The sequence below is a fragment of the Phasianus colchicus genome, chromosome 13 (assembly GCF_987193195.1).
Source record: "Phasianus colchicus chromosome 13, bPhaCol1.hap1.1, whole genome shotgun sequence".
Lineage (NCBI taxonomy): Eukaryota > Metazoa > Chordata > Aves > Galliformes > Phasianidae > Phasianus > Phasianus colchicus.
Window position 1 is genome coordinate 6,652,914 of NC_143448.1, and position 18,227 is coordinate 6,671,140.

The 18,227-nt window shown below is 38.1% G+C and overlaps 1 protein-coding gene across 9 annotated transcripts in view; it reads right to left on the reverse strand.

Moving 5' to 3' along the window:
* The window catches only part of NKD1 (NKD inhibitor of Wnt signaling pathway 1), a 267,650-nt gene that overhangs the window by 120,780 nt on the left and 128,643 nt on the right, over positions 1-18,227 (reverse strand). For all 9 annotated transcript variants that reach the window (XR_016470895.1, XR_016470894.1, XM_090149943.1 and 6 more), the window contains one exon: positions 16,586-16,690. The gene's annotated coding sequence lies outside the window, so the exon portion shown is untranslated. The remainder of the gene's footprint in view (positions 1-16,585; positions 16,691-18,227) is intronic.

Here is an 18,227-nt window from a genome sequence, read left to right on the forward strand (position 1 = left end):
ACGCTTATAGAAAAGCAGCCTGCATAGCCCTGAGTTCTTTCCCTGTATTTGGCATAGATTTCAAGTCTAGGATGAGCATATGACCTTCAAAAAAAAAATCTTAAATTCAGAATATATAAAACAGGCTGCTTAGCCATTCTTCTTATTTCTAAAGGAGATTAAATGCAGTTGAAGAAACTACACTGCATTCAGAAGCTGGACCCTTTGGAAGAAAGGGTGACATTTTCTCAAAAAGAAAAAGTCCACAGACTAGGACTTTTCAACTGTTTCAGTATAAAGGAGCCAAATATAAAGAGCAGGAAACCATTCTGTACTTTCAGAATAATGTGAAAAAGACAACCCAAGAGAGCTTTAATACCTGAAATGCTCTTAAATCCTAAAGAAAGACTTTTTGTAATACTATATCAAAAGGGGAAAGAGAAATAGCCCAACACAGTGCTTGCCTTTTTTCAACACGATATGGATGTGGAAAGTATGTTAATTCTTGTATTCTCAAAGGAAAACAAATAGCGTAAACAGACAGACAGGAGAGGAAGAGAGCAGTATGTTTAAAATAATAGAGAAACCCACCACTCATTTAAGCTGTTAGCTCTGGGAAGGCTCGGGCTGTGTGTCCAATCACAGGACCTACAGTTTATGCCAAGACTCGTTTCAGATGCATTCTGCACCAACTCCACCGAATGCAAACACAATTAGAGCATTCAGCATCAGACAGTAGGAGATCCCCTTTGATGTTGGGATAAAATGAGGATATGCATGGTTTTGTCCAAAATGACAACCATCCCAGGTTTACTAATGGGTATCTAATAGAAAAAGAGAACTTTATGATGCTCATTAATTACCAAACTGTCATGTGCTTCTGGCAGAAAGAAAGTAATCCTCTTCTCCAGATTAGACAGCCACCACAAAGGACTTCAAAGAACTTTCAGTCCCCTCCCCTGAGAGCTGCCTTGCATAAACCTCACAGCACTAACCGTGCAAATTAAAAGAAGGGAGCAGTTGACAAACCCTTCCTGATACATGCGCAGTCTATTGCTGTTGGCAGTTCAGACACGAGCCCTCATTCTGTTGGCAGATGTGCACATTCTTTATACAAAAAACATGCTCTAAAATTCACACAAAACTTTACAAATTATCGGTAAACAATGCTTTATGTTCTTGCTTTCAAGCCTGGAGATATTTGTGCTGAAGATTCTTTGGTGGCAATAAAAATTCCTTTCTAAAAACATGAAAATGCAGAAGAAATACAGCTGAAAGTCTAGTTCTCAGAAATTTTCCTCAGATGTTTTTCTTAATGAGGAGCAGCTAAAGTACGCCCGTTTTTCTGGCAAGTCGCCACACTGGGTACAAAGGGCTACAGAGTTCATCTAATATGAAAATGGACGTGTTAGAGAGTCTGAAGCACTTACAGTGATTCTCCTAGCTTTAAATGGTCAGACATCGATAGAATTGGGGAATTCTCTTTCAGCACAAATTCCTTCTCTTGCTCCTACATTTCTATAAACTCTTTATACGTTGCTTTTTTCTCTAGGGACTGAACTCTACAGAGACTTCAAAGTACACATTACATTTCACGTATTTATGATCGTCACCAAAATGCATGTATTTATGGTTGTTTTCAGAAAGGAAACAGTGATAAAGTCTGAACTATCTCTCAGGAGGAGCAGGGGGACAGGTACTTCTGATGTGTGGATGTCACATGAATTCTAGATGGCAGGATTGCGTTCTGGAACAAACTTGCCTTCTGGCAAGTTTTATGTTTACCCATGCAGATTCAAATCACTTCACTGACAAGGCAGAAAACAATGAACCCCAGTACGATTTGGAATATCACTCAAAGTCCTTCCAAAGCAGCACTTGGTTTAAGTTCTGTGTCTTGGCCTTATCTGGACAGATGAAGCTTTTAGTAGGTGCCCCACAAGTTTTAATTTTAAATAAGGGCTTTCTCCAACCACCTTGACACATTCTTTAGTATAGAATGATTGCAAGAAGCATGCTGCTGTCCAACGCAGAACTGGCTTTACATTTACACACAAAGTGTCCTGAGAAAGTAGCACTGATTGGCAAATGGTACTAAGAGTTCTGGGGAAAAATAAATCATCATAGGCACCATCAGAATTGTTCCTTTGCTCACAACGCTTCTCAGATAGCACCTCTTTCATATGTCATGTTAAACCTGTTCAAAATCCTAAACTGTCTGACTGACTCCCTCCTTCCCAAGTAATGTGTGTGCCGCTTCTCCGTTTGATTTTTCAGTAGCAACAAAATACCTAGGAATAAAAAGATGATTTTTTTCTTTTGTATGAGTAACTTTGCATTCTTGAAAACTCTAGGGTTGCATCAGAAGTGCCATTTATTCTCAACATGTGACCACTTTAGCTCAGGGGTACATATGTAAAATACTGAAAAAGGCTTGCTGAAATCTGCTATTCAGCCGTTTTTAGGGCATAATTCTTCTTCTATGGGTAAAAACTTCCAAATGATTCCATGATTTTTTTTTTGTTGTTTATAATTAATTTTTTGTTAAAAAAAAACAACAACAACAACAACAAAAAACTTAGTAAATACTCTCTGCACAAAACTGGAAAAGATGGAATACTGTCTGAAAGTTCTTTTCCTTTTCAGCTTTCACTGATTTGCTTCAGAAACCAAAATATATTTCCCAACTGTCTCTACAATTAAGCTCTTAATTGACTCTTGCTCACTAAACACGTGCCTTTTTTCTTCCCCCAAATTAATTACTTCTAGGAGTCTCGATATTTCTCAGCTGTGATGAGTAGGGAACTGCATTCCTATCAGCTCTCAAGTAAAAGTGTTCAGAATGAACCAGGTTGCAATGGCTGAAGTAGGAACATAAGATTTGAGTATCTGTTTTGTCAGTCCCAAGGACATTACCCAACACCCACCAGCCCCAGAATTAGACCACAGAAATAAGCAAGTGCCCTATGCTGAGGGAGAGACAAGCACTGTTCATCAAGAAGTCAAATGAAATGTGATCATAATAACAAAAATATCCGTTGTATTGTGCAACAAGAAGCTTGCCTGATCGTATCTCCAGATTCTTTCCTTCCCAGCATAACCTGTTAAAAATACCTCCAAATATACTCCCATATGCTGCTGATGCTGCTATTTCTGCGTATTCTGCTATTTCGTATAGGATTAAACCATCAGAATGATTTTAAGCTATTATTGAAGACAGATATGAGTACCTTGTAAGTTTGTTAGGAATTTGTAGACTGAATAAAGACACAACACTTTCTTTCCCATTCTTTTTTAAAGGGTATACATTACAGCTGAAAACCAAATACCCTTCTTCACTTTGTATTTGTAAAGCAAGATTTAATCTTTGACACAACATCTTCTGTTAAGAATATCCTCTTCCACCTTCTTTCCAAACACTTAAAGACATCCAGAACAGATATAGTCAAGAATGAGTCACTCCCAACTCCAGTTCACAGCTACGCATTTCAAAACGAAGTCTTTTCTTGGATAGACAAACTGGAGTAATGCATTCATTCTACTTTCACCCATAACATTCATCATAATCACAATAAGAATCATATCACAATAAGACCAAAATCCCAGTTAATTCCTAAATGGGTAAGTTTCTATAGATGCACATCAACTTTCAGGATATATCCTGAGAAATGTGACTCCTTTTGTTAGCTGTTTTCTCTAGGCAATGTCAATGGAAAATTTTAAAACGTTCTGGCTGGCATCAAACAATTCATTTTACTGAATGCAAGCTAATTTCGCCAGTTTTCCTTTTGTGTAGGTGAAAACAAAGAATATCTGTAAAAGCTTGGGAATAGGCTGATCCTTGCAGGCAGAAATTGAACTCCGGTTAATTTAAAAAATGTAATAACAGAGGGTTTTATATTGATTTTTTGTATTGTATGCTTGAATCTGTGAAAGAAGCAGTGAAAGAACAAATTAAGGCAGCAAACAGAAATCCAAAGTGAACAGAGAAATGTTTGTGACATGATCTGAGAAGAGTGAAGAGTTTTAGAGTGGAGGACTGGCTTGGAAGAGGAGTGTGGTCTCTCAGTCGTGTTGCTAATCCCAGCTGTGCTCAGGCAAACAGGCTCCTGTGCATATTCTTTGTAACTTAACAGATTTGTCCCAGAGAAATACTTCAGTCCATAGTCAAGTTCTCCTCCCAACAGAAACAAGCTAAAATTGGTGAGCCCCTTAGGTCAAAAAGGGATTAGTGGTGTTAGCAATGAGATCTGAAGCCTGAGCACAGAAATTTCAAGTTGCTATTCCTGCAAATCTGAAGTAAAGCTCTGGCAGTTGTTCAGTTCGATGCCAAACTCGAATGAAGCACAGAAGATGGTCAGAAAGGGCAGGGTTCTTTTAAGCAGTCAACTAGTTTGTTCTAGCATCAAGGACTGTGGCAACATTTTTTTTCCCCTCCAATATCTGAATCATTCTAATCCAGGAGCAGGCCTTGATATGCTTGGACGAATCCACACACAGGGCTGGCCACTGTACAGCTAAGAGGTAGGACTCAGGAGGGAAGGAAGAGACCCCACTTGAACTGGCAAAGGACTTGAGGAAACTTCTATTTTTGGCATATTCAAATATTTGTAAGGTCTTCCAGGATAAACAGGCAATGAACCAGTTTATACACACTCCAATGTATCTGGACTTGCAGATCAAGATCAGGAGAAAAAGACAAGCAAAAGTCCTTCCAAAAGGCTGTGGATTTGGCTGTAGAACTTGAATCCTTCCCTTCCTCTTTCAACAGCCCACCAAATAAGAAGGCAGCTGGAGATGAAAGTGATGCCAGCTGATTGCTGTGAGCTGAGGCAGCACAGCTTGATCTGTATTTTGGGAAAGAGGAAGTTCTTAGGTAATTGAGGGTTTTTTTTGTTTGGTTGGTTGGTTTTTTTTTTTGTACAATTAGCAAAAGCAATCAATTCAGACAGTATAAAAAAAGTGTAAATGGGAAGAATGGAAACATTAAATAAAGTCATTAAAACTCATCGCATTGAAAAAAACTGCCCCTAAAAAGGACAAGCCAAGTCCCCACATAATCATAGATACACGGAGCTTTGACAGCTATAGAAGGCTTATTTGTGAGTTTGCCAGGAGTTTTCTTCACAGGCTGGGTGAAAAAGAGAAATGGCCAGCAATTTGGGAATATTAGAATTCACCCATTGCTTCCATACATGGACACATGCAAATGAACATGTGCACACACACAGCTCCTTTTCTGGTCTATCCATGTTCAAAGTTTCAACTGGCTGAACTTAGATATCAGTGGAGGGCAAGTGTACCACAGTAGGTGCCTAGAGTGTTCACATGGAACTACATTACTACTAGCTACTGCGGGGCCTTTTAAGAGATTGAAAGAGATTCTGGTTAAAGCTGGTGCTTTAATGCTGAGTTAGCTGAAGCTAGAAATCTGGCAAACATCTACTTTGCGTATTAGGTTAGATAATATATTGCTAACCACAGTGATTGGGAGTTTTTCTAAGTGATCAATGAGTATTTCATATTTGGAGTCGCAGCAGAATGAGGGAAGAGAGTGAAAAACAAATCTGAAAGCATCAGGTATGCTGCAGGTATGCTCTTCAGTACCACAAAGAAAAAAATACATATTTTCTTGAGTATTACAGGTCAGAGACACTAGAATTAATAGTGCACGGTCATGTAAGAAAACAAGGGTGAAAAAACTGATCCACAAAACTTCTGACAAAGAGAATGTTTTGTTGGAAAATTAAAACAGTATTTGCAATTTTTTTTAGTAATGTGAGATGCTATAGTTGTTTTGGTGAGTGTTCAGAATTCTTAATTTGAGACCAGATTTTGAAGAAGGTCAGATCATTAAACCAAGAAAGAGATTCTTCAGAGATCCTGATTTAAAGTTAGAGAAAGTGATGAGGATATGATATACTTATCACTATTAATCAGAACAAGGCAGGACAAAAGTGAAAATTCCTAGCAAGCATATTCAAAATGCAATAAAACAGTTTGCAGAAGGCAGTACACACAAAATTACACAAGAATGGAAGACAACTCTGGTTCACCCTATGAAAATGGTATAACATTACACCTGAAGTTACAACAAAAATTTGAAGATTAAAATCCATAGTAACTGAATTGAGATTTTACGCTAGTGAAATTATTTTTACTCTGTATTTGTAGGTGACATAAAGAAACTAATAATGATAATCATGATTCTTTCAGAGGGAGCATCCTTGAATATACTAGGGCTACAATCATTTCACAAACTCTCACTGAAAGAGGTAAAACCACAGAAAGACCAGAGTCTATGGAGAAATAAAGAAGAAAAAATAAAAAGTAAAACACAAAAACAGAAACCAACACACACAACACATCCCCAAAGCTTAAACACTAAAAATGAGAAGCAAAAAAAGAACAAAAGCCCTTCCACAAACAAAAGTAATAATAAGAATAAAAGTCTATAGTTTGACACAACTGTACTCAACACTATATTTGTTATAATAATAATTTTGATCTTTATGAGTGTGTTTTGTAAGATTATGATTTTATATTAAGTATCCTAAATGGTCTCATGGATAGTGTTTTTATAACTGTTCTAAGAATTGTTTAAAAGCTGGAGTGGAAGTAGAACCCTGTCTATAAGTTTTAGATTCCAAATTTGCAACTTTGAAATTGGGAAATAGAACCTGACTAGGAAGCTTCCAATGGCCTGCTTAACCTCTGGTGTTAAGGACAGTATAAATTCCATGGAAAGAACAAGAGAAATGAGCCAGAAATACTACCATGAAAAAGATTCACACTATCAAAATTTCCTGTACCTACCAAATGGCACAGACATATCTAAAGGCAAAAACAGGTATTATAGCTGGAAACACTTTTGAAGATGTTTGCTGGAACTATCATATGGTGGCTAAATGAAGATAGATTTGCAGCAAAAATAAATTATGGTCTCCATCACAAAGGAGAGGGAAAACCAGATTTCAATTCAGAATTTCCAACTTTCAAAACAGTGGAGTAGAAATGCCCTTGATGTGCTAGTCCTAGATCTAGAACAAACACTTCTAGGACACCTCCTAGGACTCTTGAATACTTTTCTGTCTTTGAGACATGCATTCATACAGTCCAAACCTCAAAAATAGGGCCTTTACCAAGGGGCCCATGTGCTAACTCCTCCCACACAAGTCACCCACCATTTTCTTCTTACTTTCAAAGATTTCCAAAATGTCTGGCTCAAACCATGATGGACAGAAAAAGAAAGCCAGTTGTGGAGGTATATGGTAAGGAGCAAGCGCCTATACTGAAGAACAGCGTTAGGAGGTAATACCTGACTGTATTACAGTCATATTCAGAAAGAAGGTCTATAGGAATGCCAGTGGATGAGATTGTTGAAGTTAACTAAGCCAGTTAAGAGCCCACAGTGCATTAGGGTAAGAATACTCTACTAGGTTCCATAACATGTATGGAAATAAACAGCTAGTAGCATCACGACAGTAACACTGATTGAAATCCAGGTATTTACCAGAATTACATGTAAATAGAAAATATTAGCTAGTGATCAGATAGCAGATACTTCTCATACCGAACTAGATTTGTAGTTAATAAGTGGCTTGATTCCTCAAGTAGGTCACTAAACAAGTGCTTGGTAATATGCTAGTCATACTTAGCTAAGTAGTAACCATATAGAAGATTTCATAAAACATAAAGCATTATTGCTGGATGCCTACCAAGCTTGAAAGCAATCCAGCAAAACTTTGATACCACAAAGCATAAAAACTCTAAATGACTGATTCCTCAGTGTATCCAGTCAATGGAAGCCTGTCACTGTGGGAGAGTAATCATGTTGAGAGGATGGTCAGAGTGGATAAACTCATTGCCAGCTTTTATCTGATGATATAAAGATAACAAAATGGGAAAATAGCTATTCATCCTGAAGGCTCTACTGAGTTTGGAGGGTGTTTGTATGTTGAAAATAATTATAGTATTAATGCAGAGCTGTGAGTGCATCTTCTATTAAAAAGTAATCAGCATAATAGACTCTTAAGAAGATCTATTTGAAGATTCTGTTGAGGGTCAGAACAGCTTATCTGTTCTTAGAACGGCAAAGATAATATTAAGCATGCAGAGAAGCAGCTATGATCAAAACAAAGCCGCTCAGCAAACCGAAAGGTTCCCCCGCTATTTCACCCTGCACACAAGCATTATTTCCTGATCTGTATACAGATAGCTACTTACATGAACTATATAACACAGGGAACACAACCTTAAGATGATATTTTTAGAGCAGTATTTGCTCATTCTGGTGTTTCCAAGTTTCTCTGGCAGCCACCCCTGGGTTTCCTATTTTTACACATGAAGGAGGCAAAGGTAGAAATGCTAGTGCACTGTGCCAGTGAGATCAGAGCAGCAAAACCAAGAGTCTGTACCTTGGATTGTGGAAGAGCTCAGATTTGCAGAATTCCAGGAAAGGCCCATCACAAAGCAAGTGAGGAGAGCAAGTATAAAACCATGCATAAAATATGTCTACAATTTAGTCTCCCTCTTGAAACCTCAAGATGAATATTACAAAGAAATGATTAGATATGCAAAGCATACATTTCAAATCAAAAGCTCTTGCGTCTCTAATGCAAGAATATCAACTCTGAACTGATAACCCAGTTAAAGAATACAAATAGCGGTTCAGCAATTGTTCAACTCTGTGTAATTTGCTGACCAGCTTCTCTTTCCCTATTCAAGTAAACATAGTTGACATGGCCAAATATGTGGAACACTGACAAGGAAGGAAGGAAGGAAGGAAGGAAGGAAGGAAGGAAGGAAGGAAGGAAGGAAGGAAGGAAGGAAGGAAGAAGGGAGGGAGGGAGGGAGGGAGGGAGGGAGGAGGGAAGGAGGGAAGGTGGGAGGGAGGAAGGAAGGAGGAAGGGAAGGAAGAAGGGAAGGAAGAAGGGAAGGAAGGAGGGAGGGAAGGAAGGAGGGAAGGAAGGAGGGAAGGAAGGAGGAAAGAGAGAAAGAGAAGAAAGGAAGGAAAGGAGGGAGGGAGGGAGAAAGGAAAGAACAACAACCAAGAAATCAAAAATAGTGGCTCCATACCCACAGAGAGCCCTATGGTCTATTCTCTTACAGCCAAACTTGGTTATGAAACAAAGTCTTGTGAAGGCAAATTGCTGTAACAGAGAGGTGTAACAGCAGTGGAGTTCTGTCAAGGCTGGGATGCAAGGAGAGTGGAAGCTATTAGGGTCACTTCTCTTCATTTGGGAATATAGACTAGAAAAAAGCATCATATGCTCATCTGAAAGAAAATCAGCAAGAGGAGGGTCAGGCAGATGTAGGAAGTTAAGACTGGTAGCATCATTCTCATGGCTTAAGGAAGCACATCACAAGATCTACAGTCATTCAAAATAAAAACTTTAAGAACTAAAAAGAACTGGAATAATGACAATTTTTTTCTAAAAGTACAGTACTTCAGGGGTGAGCAACACTTATGAATGTAATGAGTATAAATTATTTTTTGAAACATATTGGGAAATACTGAAAGTACATGAAATACGTATGAGCCTAGTATAACAATCTAAGTAGTATAGATTAAGACTATGACTGAAACAAATTCCTGTTTTCTTCATGTTTTTTTCTTTTTCCCCATGGAGAAATACATGTTTTAGTGTTTCCACTTTTGTAGAGCCTTGACTGCAGTAGGGCGTCTACCACTGAAGCAGAGCAGAGTTCAAGCAGCTGCCTGATGAGGTAAGAATGAGTGCTGTGACGGGGGATTAACAGGCAGGACAGAATCCTCATCTTGGTAGTTGGGAATAGAAGGCGTAATGAATGGAAAAGAAATTTAATTTCAATATTTATGAAGAGACATAGCAAGAAAACGAGGGGAAAGGTCCTCATCTCTTTTTGGTGTCTAATTTTGGCAAACATATTCAGTGAGAAATCTCTCAATTGACACACTGTCATAAACTGTTATTGCTCTTAGGTTACAGGAGGGAGCAGAGAGATCTCCTCAGTCAGGGAATCCCCAGCTGTCTGGGTCAATACTGGAGACTGATGGCATCTGGTCCCTAGTCATATGTGAAGAGGAACACAGAGATGTACTGCTATTTAAATTAGAAAGGTGGAATCTAAACCAGAAGAAGAAAAGTACAATACACAGAGGCTGAAGCTAGAAAGCTCCCTAGGTATTATTGTTTGTTTTTTTTTCTACTGAGCTAAACAACTATTTTGAAGAGGGAATTCAAAACTTATGAAAGAGACTGAAGAGACAGAAAAGGAGGAATTTCCTACAATAGCAGCAATTTGGACTTCCTTCCAACTTGATCATCGCTGAATTATTTAATATTCTAGGCTGGAAGGGACTCTGGAGGTCATCTAGTTCAAACCTCTTCTCAAAGAAAGGCTGACTTCAAAGTCAGATCAGGTTGCTGGGTGCCCTCTCCAGTTAAGTTCTGAACATCTCCAAGGACAGAGATTTCACAGCACGTCTGGTAGCCTGTTCCAGAGCTTAACCACCTTTAGTGTAATGTGTGTTTAGAATTTCCCTTGATGGAATCTGTGACTGTTGCTTCTCAACCTTTCACTGTGCACCTATGGCAAGAGCCAGGTGAGGATTAAGAGTGTAGGATCTGCCACACTTTATCAAGTGTTAGTGCTAGGGATTCAGCAGCAAATTTCTAGGTAATGTAAGTTGATAAGGGAAGAACAAGGACCTATCCTCACCATCTCTGCTTTCAAAAAGCAGAACTTGATTTAGAGACTGCAACCCAGCAGTAGTGCATAATTAGCCATATATTTAATCCCTTCTTGAATCTACTTTGGTTTCCACAAAATTCTATCGTAGTAAGTGTTGTAGTTGAATCATAAATTATGAAAAAGTGCTTCATTCACTTGAATTAAAATATACCAAGATCTCTCATGTTTAGCAATACTGCTTAAAAACTGTAATGGAAGCAAGTGAGACTAAGATGCATGATTTATGAGACTTCTGTGGCAACAGATCTTTAGGATGTTTCTACACTTTCTAGTGCAGGGAAACTTTTGAGATAGCAAAAGTTACCGTCATTGGAGAATTTCTAGTAATACCATGAGAACGATCCCAGTGAAATTCTTCCACCAGGCATCCAGTGGTGTAAGCTGCTGTGTAATGGCATTCCAAAACAGGCCTGCTCACCCAGCAACCTACCTATCAAAATATATCATAGATTGGCTGGTAAATCTATATATGCACATGAGCATTGACTGCAAAAATGCAAAGAAAGAAATTTGGAAATATAGATTTTTTCCCCAAAGGACAACTTCTTGCCCGCTGTAAAGATCAAAGGCAAATTGCAAAGTTGTTATCAAGAGAGACATCTGTTAGTCTGAAACTAAAATTAAATACTGTGGTGTTACTACCAGTCACTTTAAAATGTTATGTTTTCTTCTATATTCTTACCCAAATCACTGCTGATTAGAACATCGAATCTTAAAAAGAAGTCTCCTCTTTTTCAAATTATGCTTTTACTTGCACTGATTTTAACTACCATGGCTGCTCTCCGTTCTGTCTGATGCCACCCTGCCTCCATCCCTTTCTGACAGTTTAAGCATAGTTATAACCAGTGTAAGAATAACCATCAGATTTCTATCAAAATACCATATGTTAACAAATTAGTAAATTCTGATTCTGTGCTCCAGAAAAATGAGTCTATACTGACTGTCCATGTCTATGTGCTGAACTGACTCTTACCCTACTTTTTAATTTCTTATCTTTTATAGACTTCCTAATAAATGCCTTTAAAACTCAGTTCTGTGATCCCTACCTCTACTTTTGTTTCAGTGTTGAGTCATTCTATTTGTTTGACTCCCTTTGTAGAAGCAAACTGCCCTTTGTAGAAACCAAACCTGGTTAAGAATTCCCTTTTGCTACAAATCCGAATGGAATTCCTGGCAGTACAAGATGCCATACACCATGCTAGGGTGTTTGCTCCCAGATCTCACTCAAAGGCACAGGGCTTCATTCTGATTTACACACTTCAAATAAGTGTGTTCAGATCAGAATCAGGCCAACAGTTCCTGCCAAAAGAGCACAGAAACTGAAAGGCAGAGAAGATGAAACAGACTCACTCCAAGAGATTCAGAGAATGGAAGTAGCAAAAACCTTTTTAAAGCTTTTTGTATTAGCAAGGAGCAATGCTAGCCTGTGAGGAGCATTCACAGGTCTTGTGGAAGGATGAGCATTTCTAGAGATATTAAATAGAAAAGCACAAAGATGAATTAACTGGCATAAAATAAAAATAAGATGAAAAATAAAACATTAAAATGTTATTTTTCTTCAAATAATTTAATTTTGTTCCTATTTCATGATGCAATTATACCCATGTTTTTAGAGACCTCAGGACTACTTTATTTGTTCAGAAAAATTACTGTCTGGGGAAGAGTTGAGCAGATAATGACTCCCTAGATTTAGTTGTCATTATTGACATGTCCTTCTGACACATAGCTTTCCCTTGCTAATTGATGATACAAGAATGAAAGCAAGAAGAACTCAAAACTTGCAGTGCAGTCCGGTTCCAAACAGCTGTGAGGCAGTTCCTCTCCCAGCTTCCAGCTTGCTCTTGTAGGGAAGGGGAACATTTGGCAGATGGCAAGCTGGGCTCTTGCCTAGCCCTGTTGGGTCTTGAACTCAGCAGCTCTTGTCCTAAAGAATTCTCCCTTCACCCCCCAGTAGCTTTATTACCCTTAGCCTTTGTATACTCTGTCACAGCATATGGCCACAAAGTCAGCAAAATGCATTTTCACCCCCCCAGTTCAGGTTGTAACCTCATGACCATGTAAATAGTCTCTCAGCCAAAGCTCTGTACTTTTGGGAGAGACAGGAAAAATTAATGTCCATGCAGGTTACACAGCCATAATAAATCAGTTTTAAGATCATAAGCTTTGTTTGATCACAAAAGAAAGTAAAAAACAGGCATTGGAGCAGGAAGCAGTGCTTATAGTTACCAAAGCATGCCTGGTATTTTAGCATTTAGGCTTAAGCTATCAAGCCTGGATGGACCAGCAAATCATACATGATATGAATTAGTCTGTCAAGAGATAACACAAGCCAACTCTTCCTGAATATGTGAGTGCTCTAAATCAAAATTGCAGCTGGTCTAATAGTCTTTGGGAAAGCAAGCATGAGTCATAGGGTTCAGTAGACTTTAACAACCCTGTATGTCACAGTATAGACATAATCTCAGAATTTCACTGTGCAGTTCCTGGACAGCTGGAGAAGGACTTTGGAGAGAAATACGATATGCTTTCTTTCCAAAAGCCAAGGCCCTACTCATTTGACATATCCATCTATGCAATGGAAAAAATCATGATCTGATCTTGGTTCAGTAGTTAGAGCTGTAGTAAATACACTGCGAGCACAGAGAGTGACAAGTACATCCTACAGTGGGACCAGCACACACACCTACCAGTATGTACCCTGGTAGCAAATGCAGAAGCAACTTAGACATGCGCCATCCTAAGGAGCTGCAGGGCCTAGCTGGGATCACTGTATGACCATTATAGAATTCTTATGCTCCACAACATGGTGTGGATTTGTTAAATTAATTAAAAAAGCATTTAATTTGGCTTTGTGATATTGCTTCTCACTCTGTCTGAAATCTGTGTCTCACCTTTCTTTCCTTCACCAAGAAATGAAAGTTGCATGTGTTTGTTGCAAAATAGCTGAACTTGATCCACTCCACAGCAGAACCATGGGGAATGTATAAACATTACTTTTCCCAAATAGCTTCTTTTTCAACATGCAAAGCATATATTGTTTTAAAAGCAATATATGTTACATGACATATAGCATGCCAAGCTTCCAAAAACCTAAATGTGTTTATAAATTAAGAGTTGGATGATACGTAATTAAAAGCCAATCATTAAAGTCACTTTCTATTTATTTCTGGTGATTATGTTCATCCTGACCTGTTTTTGTGGTATTCACTGAAGTCAATTGCAAAAAAATGCTTGCTAAGCTACAGTACATCTTATTATATGAACAAATTGCACATTTACTTTTCCTAATTTCCACAAATAGGGAAAAAGAAACATTAAATATAATCTGGCATAGCCTTTTGTTGTTTAGTTTCAGAGTGACTCTGAACAACACAAGCCATCAGTCCATCACCTCACAGCGTAACAAAGCACTGTCATGTCATGCTGTTCATATGTGGATGTTGCCAGCTAAGTTTAACTGCTGTTTTACAAGCCACTTTTTAGATGATGTATTGTCCTGCAGCCTTTGGGTTTGTTTTGGTTTGCTTTCCAAACACAGGCAGTGTTCCACTGCCAGCAGCAGGCCCCTGGGTATTTTGCCCTCAGAATGTCTTCCATCAGTTAAGATTTTGATAATCCTACTTTACAGGGCTGAAATGTTGGATTTTTCCAAATGTGCCTTATATAAATAAGCCAAATGTTTTGGAGAGGAATCCAGAAGCATTTAATCAGGCAAAACTTCCATTGATTTCCATGGGAGTCTTGTCAGAATAAGAACTGAGTCAAGACTTCAAGACTTGGCACATTATCAATCCCAGCAAATGACGGGCGAGAGCTGATGCCTAACGCATGTTCTTGGGAGGAAACAACTTGGCTCAGGGACCATGTTTAAAATATTAAGCTCTGTAAGAAGTGAGAAGAACAAAGCTTAATTTAGTCTCTAAACTCCCAAGTCAGAGTTCAAATATAGTGCAAATATTCTTTACATATCTCAGCAAGTCTAATGGCACTCTTAATTTAAAAGTCAAGAACAATGGAAAAAATTAGGTAAGTCTTAGCGTAAAACAAGCCACATTTATACATAAATATCTAAAGGAAGCATCACAATGCACATTTTTTTCACAAGCTATTTACCACTAGATATTTCATGACTGTAGTATGACAACTTTAGTTAAGAAACTATTAAGAATAAAGAAAACAGTATTTTGTACAGCTACTGTAGCTCTTATTTCCCTGCATTTCTCCAAAACAGAGCTGCTTCTCTATCTTGACTGATGTTGTGGCAGAGCCTGAGAATTCCCATCCTCATAACCAAAAAGAAAAGCCAAAGAAGAAAGATAAAGAGGTTTACTAGCCATTTCTAAGTACTAAAAATTCTGATTTTATTGTGCAGATTTTGTTTGCATTATATGAGCTTGCCTTATAAAGGCAATTTTTTTCAATGTATTTAAATAAAAAAATATAATTCTAACTAATAAGTTCAGGAATGGGATTTCTAATTCATTCCCTTTGTTTACTTCAATATAGCTGACACTTTCCTTATGTGCCTGATGTAGCAGATTAGAGCAAGGGCTGATAGTTAACTGAGTGTTTATCTGAGATGCAGCAGATTAAGACACTGGAAAGACAAAAAAAAAACAAAAACAAACAAACAAAAAAAACCTTTGCAGAAGACATATTGTGACCTCACCCACAAACTCCTTCATACAATGTTTTGTTCCAATGGGGGAGAAAACCGCAGGGCATGCAAACTCAACTTTTGGGAATACACTGTCCTGGAGACCTAAAAGCTCCAATTCTTCTAGTAGCAATGTCTTATCTTCAGATGCTACAGGTCAGGTCAGGTACTATAGGCAGAGTACTACAGCATGACAGTTGTGTGCAGAAATATAGAGCAGAGCTGTGCTAGCACAAAGGCCTATAAGCAGAATGCTATGAAACATGTTCAGGGGAATACAGAGAGAGGTAGAAACAGCTTTCAAAGGCTCACTGACCAGGTGCTGGCAAATGAAAACCAGGTGTTGTCTAGAGTTGTTTCTAGGCAAACATCAAAATCTGGTTTACACTCAAAACAGGAAGGATTTTTCTACTTTATTCTGGTTGGTTTGACTGACTTTCTAGTAAGCACACTTCTTTTTTAGAAAAATACATTTCTGCCTGCACCTACTTTTTAATTGAAACACCTTCCTATTCCAAAAACATAAATACTGACTTTTGCAAGAGACTAAGATTATATACATATAATCTTCATACAATCCTTCATACATACATCCTTCATACAAATTATTTTTGAGAAGGAATTTGACACTGTAAAGAATTTCACAGTGTGTGAACTGGACAAACACCTCCAACACATTCTAAGAAGCACCTTGACCATCAACTCATACTCTCTGAGAGGGAGCTTGAGTTGGTGGTAAGCCAAGTAGACTAGTTCAGCTTATTCAGAACTCCTAATGGCACACAGATTCCTCACAGATTTTCAGAATGTAATGTAAAGCCTTATAATTCATACTTTTTAAACAATTGTAGATTTTTTTCCCTTTCAGTAATTAGCCTGTAGGAGAGGAGAGCTCATTAGATAAGAAGAGAAGAAAATACTTCCTGAGCATGGCCAGTGTATATCCACTGAGGTCTAATAAGACTGCAAAGGTTAAGCAGCTTTCCCTGTTTCAAGTCCAGTTGCATACCTAAAGTGAGGTTTAGAACATTCTTTGTATATATAGAGATATTACTCTGAACATGCCATCATTTCTTTTCCACTGACAAATGATGTGTTTACCTCTGTTTTTCCCCCCTCTATACATTTGAAACAAAAATCCCTCAGTTTAAATCTCACAATTTGTAAAATCCTGCCATGCTTTTCCTCCAGACTGTGTTTGAGAGCCCCTACCGTCAGGCAACAGAAGTGAACACAGGAGACTTCAGCAACTCAGGAGGCGCTCAGCCTGCAGTGGTCACAGATGTATTCAAACGTCCAGCACAGTCAACGCTGATCCTGGGAAAAATATGAAGACAATAATTATGTTTTCTGCACTCATATTTTGTTGCTACAACTATTCAGTATTCATTTAGATACATAAAATGTTGGTTTTGAACTCTAGATAATTCATTTGTAATTAATGAAGTGTTCAGTTTTCCTTGATTTCAGTCGCACTTTCCAAGTTTAGCTATATGAGGGTCTAAATATTTGTCTTTCTGAGCCGCACATTATAGCCATCACCATTCAGACAGCACAGATTCAAGCAGCACAGCAGCAAAACTTCTCCACTCAACCAGAGCTTTGGCTAAGTGGTATCTCTCTGGTCTTTCAAACCTACTCTGTCTCATTAACCTTGCAAGTATGTAGCCATATGTAGCCACATTGTACAGAGACTTATTCACGTACACAGTCCTCACGATCCAGGGCATAAATGCTCTCAAGAACATGCTATATGCCATGCTATATGCCAACACCATCCTAATACTTGTAATTCTCCAGTAAATAGCCTGTCTGAAGACTGAATGCGCATCTTGAAATGAAGTGAAAATGAAACAAGAAATAGGACTTTCAAAAGATAAAAAATAAAGGTAAGTACAAACATTAAAGTGCCTACAGGCATTATTAACTCAGCCTCTTGTATATCATGTGATATCTAATTCTGCAATGGAAACAGATGCACAAAGATAAATTCTTTGTCTTCTGATTTTCTTATTAGAAATACGACAGCTGCTCGAGGAGATGGTGGTAAGCTACTGGATTTTCTTGTTTGTGAACAACTCTAAAATTCACATATATCTCTAAAGAGATGTGCATGTTCATGATAGGGATGTTACCAGCCTCCTGCTGCTGCCACCATCCTTTAGCTCAACAGCTTGTTACTGAAACTTCTGCAGACTTTCCTACTGCTGGTAGAGGTAGAACATGATGGGAGCTGTACAGCAGCTTCCTTTTGTTGAATGCATTTTGCAAGAGAAATCCAACCAAGCACAAAAAATATTAGAATTTCTATTATTTGGTTTCTACTAATTATGTTCACTTTAGCATATATAGGACAATGTTAGGAAGTAGAAACTCAGGAAAAAAAAAACAAACAAAAACACAACATGCATTCAGCATACAATGTGTTTCTGTCAAATCTGACCTTATGTATATGTACATACGTAGCACTTTTTTTTTTTTTTAATAACTCATTTTGTCATTGTTCAGATAGTTCAACAGCACTATAAAATAGAGTCTAATCCATATGTGTTTCCCTAAGGACACTGGCCATTTTGTAGAACAGGAATGTAACACGTTCTGTGCAATAATAATTTTATTAACATTTTTATGTGAGAGGCCACAGCCACACATCTTCAGCTCTGCAGAACAAGGCAGTCATGCTCACAGATATTAGCACACCTGCTGAAATAATGGATCCCAATTGCTGATTATGAGAAGCCAGAGGAGCAGCACACAACACTGCATTCTGTCCATATGCCAGCTATTAGATGTTAAGCACCAAAACCAGATGACTGATCTCTGCAGCAAGCAAAGGCATCAGATCCCATGCCTG